The following is a 22,269-nucleotide window of genomic DNA, read 5'->3' as shown; positions in this document are numbered from 1 at the left end:
TACATGTGCATCTAATGATGTGATCTGGTGTCTCTTAATTAACGTCTTTGGAGTTGGCATCGCCATCAACATTCTTGTCAAAAGTGGAAGTTAATATCCAAGACTGTGGGTTTGAGATGATCCCCGAAGGACCTCGGTTGTAGAATTAGCAGGATCCTGGAGTATTTGGGTTATGAGACATCTTTAACAAGTGAGCACATCCCAGAGAATCATCAGTTTACTTATTCAACCTAGTCTCGAAGCAGCTGGAAATTTCAATGACTATGAAAAATTCTTTCAAATGAAGCAGAATTAGATAAAGATATGCCTGGGCATACAATTTCGATGAGGGTAATGAAGCCATCCTGTGTAGATGAGGGTAACATGGCTGCCCCACTAGCAGCAGACAGTGGGTTTAATTATCTTCCCAGTAAAAAGAATGGATTTGCACTAATCTGGGTTTCTCTTTTACTTCTGGTTTTTAAAATCCACTGTAGGTTCCAGTTCTGGATAAGATGGAATAACACTTCACCTGTATCTTCCACTGTGTCTCATTACAAAGCCTGGACAGAATTGCAGGGGTAGCTACCGGAGGACCCTCAGAAGAAAATAGTACTGGGTAGATTGGGGAAGAAGACCAGGATTTAAAGGACCTCCAGTGGTGGTGGGTTTGCCATTTTCCCTCCAGCGTCACAGCCTGAATCGGAAGTAGGTGGAAACCCACATGTCAGCTGTGGGGCATAGGCAGAGAGCGCTCAGGGGAAGCTGCTAGCTTCGGCTCCAAGTCAAAAAATGCGGCTCCTAATCCTCAGAAAGCACAGCAGTGCCCTGGGCTTCCTTTTCTTTCTTCTTTCTTGTTTTCCCATTCTCTCATATCCTGGCCCTTGGACAATCCCACTGGTGGTGTCTGGTGAAGGGGCGAGCAGGAGCCCAAACTCAGAGAGGGGAGCTTCCTTCTATGTTCAGTGGAACTATGACCTTCCAAAGGGCACCGACCCCAGGGACTTTCCTCTCTCTGTCCTCCCTCCACATGGGCCCACATGCAGTCCTGAAGGCAGAGGGGGCCAGAAGACTGCAGCAACTGGAGCCTTAAGCTTTGGCCAAAGGACCCTAAAGGGGGGCCTCAGAGACGTGGAATGCCTCAATACATTTCAGGTGGAAACCATACCAAGTACACTTTCTAACAACAGTAGAATTCAATGAGTCATTGAGGACAAGAGAAAATTTGTGAAACTCACAGAGACATGGACTCAAAAACACACATAGGGCAAAAGAATAAATCACAGATGGAATCAGAAAGTATTTTTCTATGAATGACAAGAAAATGCAACATACCAGAACTTAAAGAATGCAGTTGAAGAGTGCTTAAGGGTAAGTTATAGTAGTAAATAAACAAAGAAAGAGGAGGAATTGGTTCAAACCAATCCAGCCATTCCACCTTAACAAACAAGAAAAAGAAAGGCAAGCAAAACCCAAAGCAAGTAGAAGAGAGGGAACATGAAGTATAGAACTAAAATATGCTAAAATACAGAATAGAAAATCAATATAGAATATCAATGGGGAAAAATGGGTTCTTGAAAAGATCAACAAAATTGACAAACCTTGCATACTGCCCAAGAGAAAAAAAAACAAAAAACAGAAGCGTCAAATTACTAAAATCAAGACTGAAAGAGAAGGTGTGCTTAGTGACTTCACACACACACATAAAAGATTATAAGGGAATTCTGTGAAAATTATAGAGACAGCCAAGATAACAGATGAGAGAGACAAATTCCTAGAAATTCATAAACCACGAAAACCAACTCAGGAAAAAAAATAGAAAATTTGAATAGATCTATAGCAAGTAAAGTGTTAGAGTTAGCAATTAAACTTCCCATGAAGAAAAGCCCACAACCCAAATGGCATCACTGGTCAATTCTGTCAAACATTGAAAGAAGAATTAACATTAATGCCTAACAAACTCTTCCAAAACATAAGAAGAGTTAGAACATTGACTAATGACACCCTGAATGTGCCCGATCTTGTCTGACTTGGAAGCTAAGCAGGGTCGGGCCTGGTTAGTACTTGGATGGGAGAACATGGACTAATGAATTCTATGAGGCCAGAGTTACCCTGATACTGAAACCAGACACAGATATCTCAAAAACAAAAATACTCCAACACTACACATCAATATCCCTTATGGACAGAGATGAAAAATCCCTAACAAAATCTTAGTAAATGAAGCCCAGCAACATAGGAAAAACATATTTTATGACCAACTGGGATGGAAAGTGAGGTTGGTTTAATATGTGAAAACAGATCAATATAATAAAAACTTTAAGAGAATGCAGGGCATACACCATATGATCATTTCAATGGACACAGGAAAAGCACTTGACAAAATCCAATCCTCTTTTCTAATACAAACACTCACCAAACTAGGCAAAGAAGGGAACTTCCTAACCTGATAGAGCATCTATGAAAAACCTGTACTTACCACAGTTAGTGGTGAAACATGGAAGGATTTCCCACTAGGATCAGTAAAAACACCACTATGCCTGCTATTACCACTTTTGTCCCATGTTGTACTGGAAGCTTCAGCCAGGGCAGTTAAAAGAACAAAAAGACATAAAAATATCCAGGTTTGAAAGGAAGAAGTAAAGCCATCTCTATTTGCAGAGATATGATTTGGTATTTAGAAAATTTCAAAAAAATGCACTTAAAAAAACCCTATTTGGACACATGATGAGGTTAACCAAGGTTTCGGGATGAAAGATCCACACACAGAAATTACTTGTATTTCTCTACAGTAGCAATGAATAATCCTAAAATAAAATAAAGAAAACCAAGAGTAAAATAATTAAGAGTACATTTAATAAAAGAAGTTCAAAACTCATACACATTACTATGAAACATTGTTGACAAAAAAAAATCAAAAGATCTAAAGAAATGGAAAGACATCCCATATGCATGGATTAGAAGACTCATCTTGTTATGATGGCAAGGCTTCCCAGGTTGTCTATATAGTCAAGAAATCACTATCAAAATCCCAGCTACCTTTTTTTTTTATTCCCAGAAATTGACATACTCATCCTACAATGCACATGGACATTAAAGGGACCCAGAATAGCAAAACACTCATGAAACAGAAGAATAAACATGAGTACTAACAATTTCTCATTTGGAAAGTTTACAACAAAGCCACAGTAATCAAGATAATGTTCTACTGGCATAAGGATTGACAGTTGGATCAAGGGAATGGAATTCGGAGCCCAGAAGTAAACCTAGTATTTATGGTCGATTGATTTAGAAAAGGCTGCCAAAACAACTCAGGGGGAAACAAGAGTCTTTTCAGGAAATGATGCTGAAAAAAGTAAACAGCCACATGCAAAGGAACAAAGTGGACCCCTTCCTCACATGATCCACAGGTATTGATTCAAAGGGATTTAAATCCAAGTGTGAGAGGCTAAAACCATAACTAGAAAAAAACACAGGAGCAAATCTTCATGACCTTGGATTACCCAACAGGTCTGTAGATATGACACTAAAAGCACAAGCAAGAAAAAAAGAGAGAAATCTGACTTTGTCAAAATTAAAAACTTCAGAGCTTTAAATGAAAACATCAAGAAAGGGACAAGACAACCCACAGACTGGGGCACAATGTTGGCAGATGTATATCTGATATGGAACATAAGACCTCTTACAACTCAGTAATAACTGATTTTTAAAAAATAACCCAATTTGAAAAATGTGGGCAAAGGATCCCAGCAGATATTTCTCTGAAGAAGATATGGAAATGGCCAAAAAGCAGAGAAAAAGATGCCTAACGTCACAACCCTTAGGGAATCGGGAATCAGAATCACCATGAGCAACCACGCCCCACCCTCCAAGATGGCTGCGGGCACCAAGACAGAGGACACAGAGAGTTGGCAGAGACGGGGAGAAATCGGAACCTTTGTGCAGCGCTGGCAGAAACGTGGGATGGATCAGCCACTTTGGAAAGCACTTTGGCAGTTCCTCAAAACGCTACACACAGAGGTATCATCTAGCCTGGAAGTTCTGCTCCTGGGTTTCTACCCAACAGAAATGAAAACACAGAACTGTGTACATAAATGTGCACGGCAGCATTCCTGGTCATCCCTCCAAAGTGGAAGCAAGTCCAGTGTCCATCTACTGATGAATTGGAAGTCTGCTCTATCCATGCAGTGGAATCCAACAATAACACAGCACGAATTTCAGAATCATGCTACCATGTGGATGAACATGGGAAGTACATGCAATGAAAGAAGCAGTCACAAAATACCACCTATTGGACAATGTCCCCTGTCTCAAGTGCCCAGAAGACGGATCTATAGAGAGAAAGTAAATTAGTGTTTGCCTGGGGCAGGAGGGTGCATGTGATGGGGCGGTGGGGGGGTGGGTAAGATATATAAAATAAAATAAATATACTAAAATAACATATACTGAATATGCTAAAAACCACTGAATTGTAAACTTTAACTGGTGAATTGTATGGCATATGAATTCTCTCTCTCTCCATATGCCTGCATATATATTTAAAGAATCAGCACACGATTCTGAATGATTCTCAGCACCACGTTACCATTGACATCAAGTTTGTGAGTGTTCAAATATCACTGAGAAGCTCTAGTTGGCCAGGCACCGAAACAAACTCCAGATGCACTAAAGAGTTGACGGGAACCATGGAACCATGACAATTTGGAAGACGATCCAGGTCCTTGCTGGGTGCCTGGATGGGAAGCGGACATGCCGCAGAGCGACAGGTTTGACCACACCATTTTAGCAAAGGAAACTCAGAGACAGACAACAGAACAGGGAAACCATGGGCGCCAAGTCGGGTCAGATGTGATATCCCTGATGTATTCAGAGCTCTCACCTCTCACCACCAGGACGCTAAGACCCTGCCAGAAGCAGTGCCGTGTACAGTCACAGGCATTTGATGGCAGAGTAGGGATGAAAGGCTTGCAGACCAAACACTAGTGAGATGTATTCTCACCTAACAAATCAGGCAAGATGGAAATGTAGAAGCAGAGAGGCCATGAGACCTGCATCCTGGTCCCCAGGGCACGGCATGTCAATGAGCTTCAGTTTCTCCAAGCACAAAACCCTCATGTCCTCTCAGCCAGGGGATCTGCTTCTAGCATTTTCTCCCAAGGAGAGAATCAGAGAGGGTGTAAGGGATTTGCAACACTGTTCACAGAGGCTTTATTTAGGACAGCGAGGCCCTACACTGCGCGTCCCTGCCACTATCTCCCGCCCAGGTGAAACAGGAGGGGGAACCCCAAGGGTGGTTTCCGAAGGTTCCCCACCACCTGAACCCAGAACTGCACCTGGTACCACCTCCCTCATGCGGGGGAGGCAGCCCCTGGCCTTGGCCCCCCTTCCTTAGGCAGCAGTGAGCCGTACTTGCCTGCTCCCCCAAACTGCTCCTCTGGGGAAATTCTGGAGCCCCTGCAGCTGAGTCTGTGGGCTATGCAGCATGCTCCCTCAATCTGGAGCCAGACCGCAGTCTCCCGGCCCCTGGCCAGGCTCTGAACATCAGGTTTGTCTGTGCTGGTAGCTCAGGCCCAGGCCGAGCACTTGGCTGCCTCGGTCACTTCCTGGGCCAAGACTGCTCCTTGCTGCCATCAACCGCTTGGGTCAGAGCTTTCTTGGGGTTGACACCGGTTTTCCTCTCCTCTGCCATGACCATCTCGGCTCTGTAGATGGGCCTGTCTGAGTTGGGAGAGGGAGCACATTCTGCCTTTAAAACTGGCCCGACACCAGAGTGGAAGCATTGCTAGGGGCAGTCAGGCACTGTTCACCCTGACCCACCCCTGGAGGCAGGTGGACAGACAGCTGTCCCTATGTCCCTGGGCAGGCGCCAGGCCGAGGACCTCTCATTCTTCAGTCTCATGGAATCTTCACTGTGACCTAGGACAGAGGCGCCTGGGCCTGCTGCCTCAGGAAATCAAACCCCAATTCACCAAGGCCCCAGGGTGCAAGAGGAGCATGCACCCCACCTCAGGGCCAGGCCCCTGGCTGCAGCCTCCGTGGCCCCCTCTTCCCAGCTGGATGCAGCATCAGCTCAGCGCTGCTGGAAAAGACCCATGCACCAGTGTTCACAGCAGCTCTCTTCACAGAACCCGGATGGCCAGGACAAGCCATGTAACCACAACAGACAGGGAGAAACACAATGTGTATGTGCACACAGTGGAATATTCCCCAGCCGAGAGAAGGAACAAGGAGCTGACACGTGCTATGAACCTAAAAAACGTTTCTGGTGAAAGAAGCTTCACCAGAAAAGGGCTTCTCTCTGGGAAGGGGGGTTCTGCCCATGCAGGGGTGATGGCCGTGCCAGAGCGTGAGTGCGCCCCGTGCCACACCGTCTGCTTCCAGGCAGTGGGGGCAGCACACTTCACGCTGTGCGCATTTTGCCCCGATACACGCCAACTGACCAACGCGGCAGAGAGCACAGGGCTGGCCTGCAGGACCCTGGTGACCTGGCCGACCGACACGGCTCCCTGTGCCTGCCTGCCTCCCTCCCTGGCTCCAGTCCTTTCCTCTAAGCATCTGCCCTGGCCCCTGTGACTCAGGCTGTGCCTCCAGTGGCCCGGGTACGGGCTGCAGCCCACCCACAGGCAGTTCAGGTGCTGCGGATGGAAGCTGGCCAGCCATGCGCTCCCCTCACCTCAGCCCCCGTGGGGACCAACGTGGGCCCAGGTGCCAGATAGGACTGGAGCCCCCGCCTTCCAGACGGCGCGAGGCACTTCCCCTCCCTGCCCATGCTCCTCCTCGGGCTCGGGGGGCTCCTCTGAAATGAGTCCCATCTGCCCCAAACACTGGCTTCCCGGACCCCACCCCACCAGCCAGACTAACCCCTGGCGACAGACCTACAGAGAAGCCAACACAACCTACACTCCAGGCATCATACTTCACTCATTCACACTTGCTGCAGAGGTTGCTTGACCATTCCAGAAAAATCCTGCTAAGTTAGGCCCCCAGTGCTATCCTTTGGTCTCTAACAGTAAGCTCTCCAAATTTCGAAAGGTCACCGGACACGATTCTGTGGGCTGGCCCAGGGGCCGAACCACCTTCTGCTGCAAGCCTGGGGCTCTGTTCTCAGAAGGAATGCCTGTTGTTCCCGGCCAGAAGCTCAGCCCTCTACCTGCCCCAGCTGACCTGTAGCCCCAGCAGAGGAAGGCGAGAGTGGACAGGGCCCTCGGGTCAGAAAGGAGCCCAATTTGCTCTCAACGCGACATGGCCTCACTCTGGGAGCTTCCACAGAAGGGACAGCCCTGGGAACAAACTCAGGGGCTCCATCTTATCTAAAAGAGGTACAAACAATGATCCACATCGCTTTCTGAGACCTGAGAAGGGGCCATGACCAGGAGGTCAGGCTGATGTGCCGGGGTCTGCCAGGACCATGGGCAACTGAGCACAGACTTCCTGGCAGAGGCCAAGGACCCACAGGCCTGGATTCCCATGGAGGCAGCAGCGTCACTCCAGGAGCACAACCTGGGATGCACGAGGAGGGCTCCGGGTGTGAAATGAACCCTCAGGTCCGAAAGCAAGACTGGACGGGTCTCTCGGGCCGCTGGGCCCGCCCAGCCCTGGCAGGTCCCGTCTCTCCCAGCAGGGACCTGGAACCTCCTGGCCGCACACCAGCACCATGTTCCTCATCACGGGCACACTGCTCGGCTCCTGAGAGCACCAGGCCAGGCCTCCCAGAAGGCGGGGGCCCCCAGAGCTTACCGGCCTCACTGACGAACTCCTCCTTGGGCACGCTGCCGGGCTCTCGCCAATGATGTTGTAGGCCGTCAGGATGACCTCAATATGCCGCTACTTCTTGAGACCTACAGGTGGAAGGAGACAGGGGTCAGCTGGCCTGGGAACACCTCCCTGCCTTGCAACCACACCCAGGGGCTGGCGGCAGGCCATGGGCATCCCCAAGGGTCTGTGGAGCGGCCTCCTCCTCCTTCCCTGGCCCTGGCACAACAGCCACCGTGCGTGTCAGCAGACCCGTCCACTCTGCGCTCAGGGTAAAGGGAGCATCAGGCCCTCTCCCAGAGGGGAGAGTGGAGGAGGCAGAACGTGAAGTGGGCTTGCCTTTGGTCCAGAATCTCTCTGTAAGAACAGATGGAGAAAGACCCCGGCGTTTAAGGGGAACATGTACTGTTTTTATGTACTATTGAATATTTTAATTTTGCAATTTTCCAATTGCTTATACTTTGCGTTTCTCCTTGTAGTACTACTGAAAATGTCAAAATAATTGTTGCTCAAAGAATAGAAGTCATTCACTAGGCCTACCCAGAAACGAGACCCTAAGTAACATCTAGACGTGATTTCCTCAAATCTTCCTCTTACTGAGATGCGGTCCTAAGACTCACCTAGCACGGATTATCAATAAACTAGGTAACTCCCACCTCCCAGGGGCATGATGGACTGAAGCAGGTTGCCAACCACCCAGGCAATGAAATGGGATGGCAGGAAAATACAATTTGATCATTGATGTTTTCCTGTCAGAAAGGTGTCAGAAAAAAGACGGGCTGGAATTGTGAAAGAAGATTCAAAATGAAGTAAGCTTTGCTAAGAGAGCCACTCAAACTAGAATGGAAAGGACAGTAACGAAGTAAAGCAAATGCACGTCTCCTATTTCAATTTTAAGAACACCAGGCACTTTTGACTTCTGGCACCTGTAACTGCTCAGTTGCCACTGGACCACCTCCTCCAACACATCCTTCTCCTTTGGACTGAAATAGAGACAATGTAACAACTGTTAGCTGCCTGCAATCACCATAATTCTTTCAAAACCAGTGCCTGTGCTTTTCCTTCATAAACCCGCACTCCCTGCTCAAAATTAGGGGCACATCTGATTTCTCTCCATGCTATGTCTCCCAGATGACTGTCCCTAATACCCCAAACTGAAGTTTCAGGTGTTTTCCACCATCTACTTCTTGACTGACGGGAATTATGGACAAATGCAAAGCCCACTTTAGGGTGTCTATGCATCATTGGGTTCCGGACAAACATCAGAGGAAACCTGAAAATGACAAAGTACACTTAAATTCAGATTCCTGAAATTGATTTGTTTACCATTAAATCTTTTTGGAAAATTTGTTTCACAAGAATCAGCTCTGGATGCTGTAAATAAAATTTTTATTTTGACATATGAGAAATCCATCCAGTGTCATCCATCATAGCCTATAAGGTACTCTAAACAGCTATACTAGGAATCACACCGCCAACAACAAAAAATCCTCTCAAAATCATAAATTAAAATTAGTTATCTGACATTTGCCAAAGTGACAGAGATTACTTGATATTACTCAAAAACTAAGTTCTTAAAAGTGTACATGAAATGACATAATAAAGCTTTCTAAAACTGTGCCAGAAAAATGATCTCTTTAGATATCAATTGGATAAAATGGTATGACTGTGAGGTACTTAAAGATGGCGGAGGAGTAGGAGACCTAGATTTCGTCTGGTCTCAGGAATTCAGCTGAATAGGGATCAAACCATTCTGAACACCTACGAACTCAACAGGAGATCAAACAGGAGAGTAGCAACAACTCTCTGAACAGAGAAGTGACCACTTACTGGAAGGTAGGACGTGCGGAGAAGTGAATCCTAGGCGATATTCGGGAGGATAGACGGCGGGGGAGGGACCTCCGCCGGCCGCTGCTGGCAAGTGCTAGAGCCGCGGAGCACAAAATCGGACCTTGTAGAAGTCGGCTCCGCTGAGGGACGTCGCTCCAGTGGCTAAGCGGGGGTGGAACCCTCGCGGGACAGTGGGGTCTCAGGACCCTTGGGGTCACAGAAAGACTGGGGGAGCCTGAGTGCGCCAGAGCTCCCAGGTATCGGAGCAGGGAAGCCGGCTGCAGAGACGGAGCCGAGGCGCGGGGCTCTCAGCTTCGGGTTGCCATAAACTGTGATCCGCGGCCCAGTCGGGCCACTGCTCCTGCAGCAGGGACCCAACAGGCGGCAGATCCGGGGAGACTCCCCTTCCTTCCCGGGAAGGAGCGGCGCGGGAACGCACCGCAGGGATCTGCTGGGTTTGGAGACTCCACACGGGGTCGGGTGCCAGAGATACAAACGCTCGGTCACGGGCCGGGTGAGCACGGAGTGCGGCCGGAGACCAGGGACAAGGGAGTGACTGCTTTTCTCTGGGGGCGCACTGAGGAGCAGGGCCCCGAGTTCTCAGCTCCTCCGGGTGGAGATTGGGAGGCCACCATTTTGGCCCTGGTCCTCCAAGGCTGTACGGAGAGCTTGCAGGGAGCAAAAGCTCCTGAGATCAAACCCGAGCAGCTTGCTTAGCCCGGACCGACAAGGGCGGGGCAATTCAGCCTCCGGCAAAGAAATTTGGAAACCACAGCAACAGGCCCCTCCCCAGAAGATCAGCATGAACAGCCAGCAAGCCAAGACCAAGTTTACTGATCAAGGAGAATGGGAGAACTCCAGCGCTAGGGGAATACTGCAATAGAATTCATGGCTTTTTTTTACCATGATTCATTAGTTCATCAAAGCTAATTTTTGTTAACTGTTTTCTTTTTCTTTTTCCCTTTTTCAACCAACATCTTATCAATCTCTTTTTTAAAAAAAAAACATTTTTTATTTTTCATTTTTAGAGTCATATTTTATCCCTTCATAGTAGTTACCCTTATTTTTGGCATATATATATAAGTTGTTCTCTCTTTAAAATTTTGAGATACAGTTTCTTCTAACAGATAAAAATATACCCTAAATCACTAGTGTATGGTTCTGTTCTAGTCTCCTGCCTGATCACATTCTCTCCTTTTCTTTTTTTTTTAAATCTTCTTTCTTTTTTCAAACAACTTCTTATCTTATCAAGTCCTTTTATAAAATCTTTTATAATTTTCATCTTTACAGTCATCTTCTATCCCTTCATTGTATCAACCCTTATTTTGTACATATATGTCTTTCTTCCTTTAAAATTTTAGGAGGCACTTTTTTCTAACAGACCAAAATACGCCCAAAATCTAGTGTGTGGCACTGATCTATGCACTAGCCTGATCATATTTGATCACATTCTGCTTTTTTTGTATTGTTCTGTTTTTGTTTTTATCTTTCTTTTCTTTTCTTTTTTTTTTTCTCTTTCTTTTTTATTTCTTTCCCTTTCTTTTCCCCTGGTTTCAGGTCTTTTCTGATTTGTATACAGTATATTTGCTGGGGATGTTGTAAACCTGTTAGCATTTTGTTCTCTCATTCATCTATTCTCCTCTGGACAAAATGACAAGACGAAAAAAATCACCTCAGCAAAAAGAACAAGAGGTAGTACTGTCAGCCAGGGACCTACTCAATACAGACATTAGTATGATGTCGGACCTAGAGTTCAGAATCATGACTTTAAAGATACTAGCTGGGCTTGAAAAAAGCGTGGAAGTTATTAGAGAAACCCTTTCTGGAGAAATAAAAGAACTAAAATCTAACCAAGTCGAAATCAAAAAGGCTATTGATGAGGTGCAATCAAAAATGGGGGCACTAACTGCTAGGATAAATGAGGCAGAAGAGAGAATCAGTGATATAGAAGACCAAATGATGGAAAGTAAAGAGGCTGAGAAAAAGAGGGAGAAACAACTACAGGATCACGAGGGCAGAATTCGAGAGATAAGTGATTCGATAAGACGAAACAACATTAGAATAATTGGGATCCCAGAAGAAGAAGAAAGAGAGAGAGGGGCAGAAGGTATATTGGAGCAAATAATAGCAGAGAACTTCCCTAATGTGAGGAAGGAAACAGGCATTAAAATCCAGGAGGCACAGAGAACCCCTCTCAAAATCAATAAAAATAGGTCAACACCCCGACATCTAATAGTAAAACTTACGAGTCTCAGAGACAAAGAAAAAATCCTGAAAGCAGCTTGGGAGAAGAGATATGTAACCTACAATGGTAAAAATATTAGGTTGGCAACAGACCTATCCACAGAGACCTGGCAGGCCAGAAAGGACTGGCAAGATATCTTCAGAGCACTAAACGAGAAAAATATGCAGCCAAGAATACTATATCCAGCTAGGCTGTTATTGAAAATAGAAGGAGAAATAAAAAGCTTCCAGAACAAACAAAAACTAAAGGAATTTGCAAACACGAAACCAGCCCTCCAAGAAATATTGAAAGGGGTCCTCTAAGCAAAGAGAGAGCCTAAAAGCAGCAAAGATCAGAAAGGAACACAGACAACATACAGTAACAGTCACCTTACAGGCAATACAATGGCACTAAATTCATACCTTTCAATAGTTACCCTGAATGTAAATGGGCTCAATGCCCCAATCAAAAGACACAGGCTATCAGATTGGATTAAAAAACAAGACCCATCCATATGCTGTCTGCAAGAGACTCATTTTAGACCCAAAGACACCCCCAGATTGAAAGTGAGGAGGTGGAAAACGATTTACCATGCTAATGGACACCAAAAGAAAGCTGGGGTGGCAATCCTTATATCAGACAAACTAGATTGTAAAATAAAGACTGTAATAAGAGATGAGGAAGGACACTATATCCTACTTAAAGGGTCTATCCAACAAGAAGATCTAACAATTGTAAATATCTATGCCCCGAACATGGGAGCAGCCAATTATATAAGGCAATTAATAACAAAAGCAAAGAAACACATTGACAACAATACAGTAATAGTGGGGGACTTTAACACCCCCCTGACTGAAATGGACAGATCATCTAAGCAAAAGATCAACAAGGAAATAAAGACTTTAAATGACACACTGGACCAAATGGACTTCACAGACATATTCAGAACATTCCATCCCAAAGCAACGGAATACACATTCTTCTCTAGTGCCCATGGAACATTCTCCAGAATTGATCACATCTTAGGTCACAAATCAGGTCTCAACCAGTACCAAAAGATTGGGATCATTCCCTGCATATTTTCAGACCACAATGCTTTGAAACTAGAATTCAATCACAAGAGGAAAGTCGGAAAGAACTGAAATACATGGAGGCTAAAGAGCATCCTACTAAAGAATGAATGGGTCAACCAGGAAATTAAAGAAGAATTAAAAAAATTCATGGAAACCAATGAAAATGAAAACACAACTGTCCAAAATCTTTGGGATACAGCAAAGGCAGTCCTGAGAGGAAAGTATATAGCAATACAAGCCTTTCTCAAGAAACAAGAAAGGTCTCAAATATACAACCTAACCCTACACCTAAAGGAGCTGGAGAAAGAACAGCAAATAAAGCCTAAACCCAGCAGGAGAAGAGAAATAATAAAGATCAGAGCAGAAATCAATGAAATAGAAACCAAAAGAACAGTAGAACAGATCAATGAAACTAGGAGCTGGTTCTTTGAAAGAATTAACAAGATTGATAAACCCCTGGCCAGACTGATCAAAAAGAAAAGAGAAATGACCCAAATCAACAAAATCATGAATGAGAGAGGAGAGATCACAACCAACACCAAAGAAATACAAACAATTCTAAGAACATATTATGAGAAACTCTATGCCAGCAAATTAGATAACCTGGAAGAAATGGGTGCATTCGTAGAGATGTATCAACTACCAAAACTGAACCAGGAAGAAATAGAAAACCTGAACAGACCTATAACCACTAAGGAATTTGAAGCAGTCATCAAAAATCTCCCAAGAAACAAAAGCTCAGGGCCAGATGACTTCCCAGGGGAATTCTATCAGACATTTAAAGAAGAATTAATACCTATTCTCCTGAAACTGTTCCAAAAAATAGAAATGGAAGGAAAACTTCCAAATTCATTTTATGAGGCCACCATTACCTTGATCCCAAAACCAGACAAAGACCCCATCAAAAAGGAGAATTACAGACCAATATCCTTGATGAACATGGATGCAAAAATTCTCACCAAAATACTAGCCAATAGGATCCAACAGTACATTAAAAGGATTTTTCACCACGACCAAGTGGGATTTATCCCTGGCCTGCAAGGCTGGTTCAACATCCACAAATCAATCAATGTGATACAATACATTAACAAAAGAAAGAACAAGAATCATATGATCCTCTCAATAGATGCAGAAAAAGCATTTGACAAAGTACAGCATCCATTCTTGATCAAAACTCTTCAGAGTATAGGGATAGAGGGTACATACCTCAATATCATAAAAGCCATCTACGAAAAACCTACAGCGAATATCATTCTCAATGGGGAAAAGCTGAGAGCTTTTCCCCTAAGGTCAGGAACGCGGCAGGGATGTCCACTCTCACCACTGCTATTCAACATAGTATTAGAAGTCCTAGCCACAGCAATCAGACAACAAAAAGAAATCAAAGGCATCCAAATTGGCAAAGAGGAAGTCAAACTCTCACTCTTTGCAGATGATATGATACTCTATGTGGAAAACCCAAAAGACTCCACCCCAAAACTGCTAGAACTCATACAGGAATTCAGTCAAGTAGCAGGCTATAAAATCAATGCACAGAAATCAGTGGCATTCCTATACACCAACAACAAGACAGAAGAGAGACAAATCAAGGAGTCTATCCCATTCACAACTGCACCCAAAACCATAAGATACCTAGGAATAAATTTAACCAAAGAGGCAAAGGATCTGTACTCAGAAAACTATAAAATACTCAGGAAAGAAATTGAAGAAGACACAAAGAAATGGAAAAACGTTCCATGCTCATGGATTGGAAGAACCAACATTGTGAAGATGTCAATGCTACCTAGAGCAATCTACACATTCAATGCAATCCCCATCAAAATACCATCCACTTTTTTCAAAGAAATGGAACAAACAATCCTAAAATTTGTATGGAACCAGATGAGTCCCCGAATAGCCAGAGGAATATTGAAAAAGAAAAGCAAAGTTGGCGGCATCACAATTCCGGACTTCCAGCTCTATTACAAAGCTGTCATCATCAAGACAGTATGGTACTGGCACAAAAACAGACACATAGATCAATGGAATAGAATCGAGAGCCCAGAAATGGACCCTCAACTCTATGGTCAACTTATCTTCGACAAAGCAGGAAAGAATGTCCAGTGGAAAAAAGACAGTCTCTTCAACAAATGGTGTTGGGAAAATTGGACAGCCACATGCAGAAGAATGAAACTGGACCATTTCCTTACACCACACACAAAAATAGACTCCAAATGGTTGAAAGACCTAAACGTGAGACAGGAGTCCATCCAAATCCTAAAGGAGAACACAGGTACCAACCTCTTCGACCTCAGCCGCAGCAACTTCTTCCTAGAAACATCACCAAAGGCACAGGAAGCCAGGGCAAAAATGAACTATTGGGATTTCATCAAGATAAAAAGCTTTTGCACAGCAAAAGAAACAGTCCACAAAACCAAAAGACAACCGACAGAATGGGAGAAAATATTTGCAAATGACATATCAGATAAAGGGCTAGTATCCAAAATCTATAAAGAACTTATCAAACTGAACACCCAAAGAACAAATAATCCAATCAAGAAATGGGCAGAAGACATGAACAGACATTTTTCCAAAGAAGACATCCAAATGGCCAACAGGCACATGAAAAAGTGCTCAACATCGCTCGGCATCAGGGAAATCCAAATCAAAACCTCCATGAGATACCACCTCACACCCGTCAGAATGGCTAAAATTAACAAGTCAGGGAACGACAGATGTTGGTGGAGATGTGGAGAAAGGGGAACCCTCGTACACTGTTGGTGGGAATGCAAGCTGGTGCAACCCCTCTGGAAAACAGTATGGAGGTTCCTCAAACAGTTGAAATTAGAGCTACCATTCGATCCAGCAATTGCACTACTGGGTATTTACCCCAAAGATACAAACGTAGGGACCCGAAGGGGTACTTGCACCCCAATGTTTATAGCAGCAATGTCCACAATAGCCAAACTGTGGAAAGAGCCAAGATGTCCATCGACAGATGAATGGATAAAGAAGAGGTGGTATATATACACAATGGAATATTATGCAGCCATCAAAAGGAATGAGATCTTGCCATTTGCAACGATGTGGATGGAACTGGAGGGTGTTATGCTGAGTGAAATAAGTCAATCAGAGAAAGACGTGTATCATATGACCTCACTGATATGAGGAATTCTTTATCTCAGGAACAAACTGAGGGTTGCTGGAGTGGTCGGGGGTGGGAGGGATGGGGTGGCCGGGTGATGGACATTGGGGAAGATATGTGCTACGGTGAGCGCTGTGAATTGTGTAAGACTGTTGAATCACAGATCTGTACTTCTGAAACAAATAACGCAACATATTTTAAGAAAAAAGAAAAAGAAGAAGATAGCAGAAGAGGAAGAATGAAGGGGAGTAAGTCAGAGGGGGAGACGAACCAGGAGAGATGATGGACTCTGAAAAACAAACTGAGGGTTCTAGAGGGGAGGGGCTGGGGAGATGGGTTAGCCTGGTGATGGGTATTGAGGAGGGCACATTCTGCATGGAGCACTGGGTGTTATGAACAAACAATGAATCATGGAACAGTACACCAAAACAAATTATGTAATATATGGTGATTAACATAACAATAAAAAAATTAAAAAAAATAATAGGTATTTAATACAAGTTTGCTGAGTGAGGAAATGAAAAAAAAATGGTATGACTGTATTACCTAAAGAAGCAAAAACATTGTTTTCTAATGTGTAAATTTATGCTGTTACTCAGGTTGTTTTTCAATCCTATTATGTTTTATAAGTCATAAAATATTTTAAAGTAATCACTTTCTATTTATTGCCTGGAACTGCCCATTACCCCTGGCATTTTGCCCGAGGGGTTCTGAGTTTTCACTTTGCAAGGGACCACACAGCATGTATCCAGTCCCCCAGGTGGTTAAAAGGTATGTGGCCCCCTGCATGACAGCTCTAGGGACTGGAAGGACAAAGGGTGAAACCAGCAGTTTTTGGGTCCAAACACTCAAGAGTGAACAGATTGACTTCAGCAGCCAAGAGGGTCCTGCCCAGCTGTGACCTGTCTCATCTCATGAGTCCATGTAAGGAAACCCCCTGCAAGAGTAACCTGGACCCATGACCTGCACGCACGCCGCGGGAGGCCCCACCCAGTGGTGGGGAGGGACCCACTGTCCACAGGGAACTATCCTCATTGCAGCCCTGGCATTTAGGATGGAGGGTAGGAGAGAGGGAGGTCAATGCAACAGGGGCCTTTATAATGTGAAAGGCATGAGAAATCCGTTGTTTTCCAAGAATATTTTTCTGTCCCTGGCAGAAATGCTTGGAATCCAAACTAATGAAATTCATTAGAAAATGAGGGAGATATGTTTGCAAACTTAGCTTGAGGCTCAGGAAGTTCACCCCGAGACAACACTAGTAACTGTCATCCTTGGCTCCAAGGGGCTCCTGGAAGGAAAACAGGGCCATCCTGCGGAGAGGGGCCCTGTAGGAAGGACTTATTTTTAAAACATTTGTTTATTTACTTGACAGACAGGGATCTCCCACAGAGTGGGGTGAGGGGCAGAGGGAGAAGCAGACTCCCTGCTGAACAGGGTGCCTGATGCAGGGATGGAACATGGGACGCTGGGATCATGACCTCAGCAAAATATCAGATGCTTAACTGACTGAGCCATTCAGGCACCCAGGAAAGACTTTATTTTTTTACTTATTTTTATTTATTTATTTATTTATTTATTTATTCATTCATTCATTCATTCATTCATTCATTCATTCATTATGTTCAACCAGACACCATATATTACATCATTAGTTTTGTAAGTAGTGTTCAACAATTCAATAGTTTTATATAATGCCCAGTGCTCATCACAACAGGAAAGACATTTTTAAACAAGGTTTTTTAAATAAAAGATTTACAGTATAGCAGATATAGGGGCATCCATGTGGCTCAGTCATTAAGTGTCTGCCTTCGGCTCGGGTCATGATCCCGGGGTCCTGCGATTGAGCCCCACATCAGGCTCCCTGCTCCGCGGGAAGCCTGCTTCTCCCTCTCCCACTCCCCCTGCTTGTGTTCCCTCTCTTGCTGTGTCTCTCTGTCAAAAAAAAAAAAAAAAGAATAGCAGATATAAAATGAAAATTTAAGTCTCCTATGTGCCTCCTCCAGGGGTATCCTTTTTTTTTTTTAGTTTATGTAAAATACAGTGCACTATTGGTTTCTGGAGTAGAATTCAGTGGTTCATCACTTACACACAGCACTCAGTGGTGATCACAAGTACCCTCTTTTATACCCATCGTCCATCTACCCAACCCAGACCCACTTCCCTCCATCAACCCACAGTGTGCAGAGCTGTCTGCACTCTGAAAGTTCTATCATGACCAACCCATTGCCATGGTGACCGATGATGCAACCATTTCAACTGTCACTCTGTGAGCCGAGCCCTTGCAGTTTGGTAAGAGGTGTGAAGTTTCCCACGATGGGCAACCTGAATTGCTGTTCTACAGGTATGTTCATATGGATTTTCTGAATTCTCTTCTCTCAGGTTGGCTGCCTCACTTCTAGAGAAATTTGTTTCGTTTTTTTTTCTTTTCATGGCCACCTTCCAATTTGTCCACACTGATAGATGAATATTCTAGTCCAGGCCCCTCAGACCATTCCTTAGATCAATAGTAGGACATTCAGCATCATAGACTGACTTCCTTAAAGAAAACATCCCCAGCCCCAATGGCCACTTCCATGATAATTCTCATGAATTGCTGCTCAGGATTGGTGAGCTGAAGGCAAGCGAATTCCTGGTAGGGTCACAGTGTGACAGTTGGCTTGCAATGGCCTGAACTTTGAATCCACTTGGGAGCCAAGCAGACCACCCGTCACAGTGGGTGGTCAACTGGCCTTTGGGAAGACCCTGGGGGACTGAGCTGACATTGCAAAGAACTGGGGGAAAGTGGCCAAGCTGGACTTCCTTGATGCTTCACTGGGGCTCAATTTGGAAGAACCTGCAGCATATCTTATGTAAGAGACCCTAACGTAGAGGTGAATTGGGACTGAAATTGTTCTCATGGCACAGACACATCCTGCAGGGCACAGGTGGATTTGAGAAAGTAGGGCAGCTCTAGGTTCAGGGGATCAGGATATTTTCTCCAGGGTCCTGGGCAGGTGTGAGGTCCTCAGAATCTCTCTTCCCAGAGAAACAACTACATTCCTGTCCCGGATCCATCTCTCACCAGTGTGGCCACTCTGGACAGTCACTTCATCTCCCTACCTTTCAGGGCCCTCCATTGTAAAATATGGGTTGACACCCCATATTTTCCCCTCCAATGGTACTGGTGCAGGGATGACAAGAGTGGATGATACACTTTCTCTGAGAGTTGCAAAGCTTCATTCCCATGTGAAGGATAAAGAGTGAGCTTCCAACCTCCCATGCAGTGCAGTCATCCGAGTCCCATGTCTGGATTCACCCACTACCAGGTGTATAGCTCATTCTAGAGGAAATCAGAACCTGAATGCCTCCAGAGCAATTGAGAAGAAGCCGTCCTTAACTATGTCTGAGGCTCTACTTGGAGGAAAGAAACCAAGGCCAGGGAGGACTCAGAGCCAAGGACCCATCAAACTGAGGTCAAAACCCAGCATCCCAAGAGCAACATGCCATAGGCCGTCCCCTCCACTAACTCTCCTTTGTCTTCTCCCATGGCCCCCCAGCATCACCACTGCTCTCCGCATGTGAAGAGGACTCCACGGACGAAGAAGATTCCGATGGAAGGAGCAACATTGTGCCTGTAAGTCATTTCCTCCTCCAGGTCTTGCCCTTCCTCTCTCTGCGGTCCATGAGCTCCTCTTCCTGGCTCCTCCCCATTCCCTGGTTTGACGAGGCCCACCTGGAGGACCTGGCCTCATGCAGGCACTGAGTCTTTGCATGTGCATTGCTCAGGAAATCACTCTGCAGCCCTCCTCAGCCTTTCTTAGCATCACCCTGACCCCTCAACACTGAGTCTGGGAAGCAGCCCTGGACAGCTGAGCAGGGAGCTGGGCTGGGAGTTCACAGGGCAGAGCTCACCCTGCTGGAGGGGCTTCAGGAAAGGGAGACGGGGACTGGAACGCCCCACTTGGGTGTTTTCTGACTGGAAAGATGGTTATGCCTGATTCCGCTCTTCCTTGCAGCCCTCAGGATGCTTCCCCTCAATCAACTTGGAAGAAAAAACAAAGGAAGCCATCTCTCAATCAGAAGAGAAGGACTTATGAATGGGGTGAATTTGGCAGGAAATGGGGAAGGCACACATGCACACATGTTCTCCATCCCTTCCGACTCACTTGTTGGCACCTCAAGAAACCACATGAAACCTGGGACGCTGCCCTAGCGCCTGAGCACAAAGAGGAGACAAGAGGACGGTCCTAGTCCCTGCAGGCTCTAGGATGCCCCGAGCCCATGCTTCCGTACTTCTCTTGTCATTGACCTACAATGCACATGACTAGGCGGCCACAACTACCCTCTCCTGCACACGAGGACCAGGACACTAGTTCCAGGGAGAGCCAGCAGCGGGAAGAGAGGTAAACTATCTTGGTCATGACGTCCAGGACCTGTACCAAACCTTCCTGGTTCTGTCCTGCTGCCTGTACCTAAAAGAGGACACCCAGAGCCAGAGAAAGTAGAGAATATTTCCGCTGGCGGCATTGCATAGGCTTCCGCGGCCCTTGGCTTCTGCCAGCCTTCACAGCCCACCCGAGGCTGACCTGGGCACGTGCCTCCAGGGGAGAGACGCCCCTGTGCAGCTGCCCGGGAGACCCTTGGCGACGGGCCGGGGACCCAGAGGCCTGTGTGAAGGCGCGGCTGGGCCTGCGGCACACACTCGCTGTCACGGACCCGCTGACCTGTCACCACGTGTCATCTAGGCATAGGACAGAGCCTCTGGGCAGCAGGGCCAGGGAGTCACGGCTCCTCTCCCAACCCTCCTCCCCGGGCTCACAGCACTGGCCATGCTCCCCACTCCCCAGTCAGGCCAACCTGTGGGAAGGGAAAGGAGCATCCTCAGGAGAGGAGGAGGAAGGGGAGCAGAGAGGGAGAGGAGCAGGCAGGGAGGAAGGCAAAGTCCTGCACAGACAGTCATGGGGACAGTGAGTGCCTACAGGAGCGACAGGATGACACAGACTTCATTCCTGGTCAAGGAGAGAACCGGAGATGGGAAAAGCTGGTGGGAGCTCAGAGACCCACTTCCACCCTGTGTAGAGAAAAGCACCAAGGCCAGGGAGACTCAGAGCCGACGACCCATCACACTGAGGTCAGAGCCCAGCATCCCAAGTGCAACAGACCATAGAGTGTCCCCTCCACTTACTCTCCTTTGTCTTCTCCCACGGCACCCCCAGCATCACCACTGCTCTCCGCACGCGAAGAGGACTCCACGGATGAAGAAGATTCTGATGGAAGGAGCACCATTTTGCCTGTAAGTCATTTCCTCCTCAGGTCTTGCCCTTCCTCTCTCTGCGGTCCATGAGCTCCTCTTCCTGGCTCCTCCCCATTCCCTGGTTTGACGAGGCCCACCTGGAGGACCTTGCCTCCTGCAGGCACTGAGGCTTTGCATCTGCATTGCTCAGGAAATCACTCTGCAGCCCTCCTCAGCCTTTGCTTAGCATCACCCTGACCCCTTACCACTGAGTCTGGGAAGCAGCCCTGAATAGCTGAGCAGGGAGCTGGGCTGGGAGTCTGTAGGGCAGAGCTCAGCCTGCTGGAGGGGCTTCAGGAAAGGGAGACGGGGACTGAAACGCCCCACTTGGGTGTTTCCTGACTGGAAAGAGGGTTATGCCTGATTTTGCTCATCCTTGCAGCCCTCAGGATGCTTCCCTTCAATCAACTTGGAAGAAAAAACAAAGCCATCTCTCAATCAGAAGAGAAGGACTTATGAATGGGGTGAGTTTGGCAGGAAGTGGGGAAGGCACACATGCACACATGTTCTCCATCGCTTCCTTGACTCACTTGTTGGCACCTCAGGAAACCACACGAAACCTCGGATGCTGCCCTAGTTCCTGAGCAGAAAGAGGAGAAAGAGGAAGTTCCTAGTCCCTGCAGGCTCTAGGATGCCCCGAGCACATCCCACGTGGAACCTCACTCTGATCTGTACAACTTCCTGCGCTGGTGGGGCTTACCCTCCAGCAGCTGCTGTCCTTGGAGGGAGGGCAGTGGGTACCTGTAGGGACCGGCTCCCAGAAGGTGTATGCACTGTGCTCTTCTGGAAAAGGGTCCTGGGCGTTCTTGATCCCCTCACTCTGCAGGACCGAGGCCTGCCCTCTCAACCTGCATAACTCAGTAGAGTGCTTCCTTCAGAACATCACTAATTGGGATGAGAGAGTGGTGGTGGTCCAATGGCCACTTCACGCATCTGAGGAATGAGTGAACAAGACCGGCCCCCGGGCTAATGTGAGCAGAACAGGTCACCTCACCCAGCTGTGCATCCCTGTAGG

This window comes from Eumetopias jubatus, unplaced genomic scaffold, assembly GCF_037043125.1.
Source record: "Eumetopias jubatus isolate StellerSeaLion01/CBP00866 unplaced genomic scaffold, mEumJub1_p1.0 scaffold_16, whole genome shotgun sequence".
NCBI lineage: Eukaryota > Metazoa > Chordata > Mammalia > Carnivora > Otariidae > Eumetopias > Eumetopias jubatus.
Note: the sequence above shows the minus strand (reverse complement) of the source record.